At 34.4% G+C, this 2,062-nt stretch overlaps 1 pseudogene; it reads right to left on the reverse strand.

Annotated features, from left to right (window-relative positions):
- Positions 1–669: 669 nt before the first annotated feature.
- On the reverse strand, positions 670–1,612 carry LOC100917972 (annotated as a pseudogene).
- Between the last annotated feature and the right edge of the window lie 450 nt (positions 1,613–2,062).

Here is a 2,062-nt window from a genome sequence, read left to right on the forward strand (position 1 = left end):
GTTCACAGAGCTATAAAATTATGCAGATCCTTTGACTCAATTATACTAGTACTAATCTCTTCAAAAGAGATGAAAGGAAAAGAATAAGGACCTATATGTACAAAAATATTTATGGCAACTCTTTTCATGGTACCAAAGAATTGGTAATAAAAGGAATGCTCATCAATTGGGAAATGACTGACCAACTTGTGGCATATTATTGTTATGGAAGTACTATTGTGCTTTGGGAAATGATAAGGTGATGGCTTCAGAAAAATATGAAAAGAACTCTATATACGGAAGCAAAGTGAAGTAAAAAGTGGCAGATTAATGTGCACAGTAGCAATAATGTTGAAATAATGATTGATTGCTGAAGATAAGGCTATTCCAATTAGAACAATGATCTAAGATAATTTCAAAGGATTCATGGTGAAAAAGGAGAAAACTGATGAATCCTTAGTGCAGATTAAAGTATAATTCTTTAACTTTATTTCTCTTACTTTTTTTTGAAATATAGCTAAATGGAAATATGTTTTACATGATTTCAACTTTATAATTGACATAATATTACTTGCCTTCTCAGTAGTTTTGAAAGAGAGAGTGAGAAGGACAAAGAAATTTTGAAGCTCAAAATTTAAAAATAAAAGAATATTTAAAATAAATGTCAAAAATACCTGTATTTAGCTGAATTCATGAAAAAAGATGTTTCCTATTCATTAGTTTCCTTAGGGCCCCTTTTACTTCATTGTTCCTTAAACTGTAGATTAGGGGGTTCAACATGGGGATCAATACACTGTAGAAAACAGAAATCACTTTATTCTCATCTGTTGAATAGTTAGACTTAGGCATTGCATAAGTTAAAATAAGCATTCCATAGAACAGAGTGACTGCTGTGAGATGGGAGGTACAAGTTGAGAAAGCTTTCGATCTCCCCTCAGTAGAGTTTATCTTCAAGACAGAAAAGAGGATGTACACATAAGAAATCATGATAATGAATACTGTGACCATAAGTAGTAATCCAGCAGAGGCAGGAGGAAGAATTTCAGCAAGATTATCTTCAGAGAAGGAAAGTTTCAAAAGTGGTGAATAATCACAAAAAAAGTGATTGATCTTATTGGTTCCACAGAAGGACCGATTCAATAAGCAAGCAGTAAAGATCCAAGCATTCACAGAACCGCCCACATAAGATGTGATGAGTAACAGAGTACAGACCTTAGGAGACATGTTAATGGAATACAGTAGGGGGTTACAGATGGCCATATACCGATCATAGGCCATCGCAGCCAGCAGGAAGCACTCAGATGCCCCAAAGATGAATCCATAGCACATTTGGGCCATACACCCTGGCAGAGAGATTAAGGTGATGTCCTTGGTAATTCATGAACATGAGAGGTGTGACAGATGAGGAAATTTCAATATCCACAAAAGCCAAGTGACTGAGGAAAAGGTACATTGGAGTGTGAAGTTGGGAGCTAATTCTGATCAATATGATTAAGCTAAGGTTACCAACTAATGTAACTGCATAGACACACAGGAATAACATAAAGAGGATGACAAGAAGGGTTGGATCATCTGTTAACCCCAAAAGAATGAATTCAGTCACAGCAGTGCAGTTATTGCCAGACATCTGTCTTGGAAAGAGTTCCTATTAGACAGAAGAGAAGAAGATTAAAATAGAATACAGGACTAGGATTTGAATATTGATGCATTCAGGAAATATTCTCTGGTCACTTTCTACGTGTCTATGATACAATCTTACCCTAATACTTTGCTCCTTTGCACCATAGCATGTTACAGACATGTAACTGTTGACCTTAGATACTTAACACTTCCTGGGCAAGTGATTTAACACTAATTGCTTTCCCAAAAAGAGAAGATTTTCATGATATAGCAAGAGAAATAAATATCTCTCCATGAAATGAACTACAAATGAAATTGAATACAATTAAAAATGAAAAAATTGATCCATGTGTTTATATTATCTTATAATAAAGAACATCAGAGATACCTATTGATGGAAGATGATTTTACACTCCAAGGAATTATTTTTGTATGACAGCACTTACTTATGTTGAATTTTGTA

The sequence above is a fragment of the Sarcophilus harrisii genome, chromosome 6, assembly GCF_902635505.1.
Source record: "Sarcophilus harrisii chromosome 6, mSarHar1.11, whole genome shotgun sequence".
NCBI classification, from domain to species: Eukaryota; Metazoa; Chordata; class Mammalia; order Dasyuromorphia; family Dasyuridae; genus Sarcophilus; species Sarcophilus harrisii.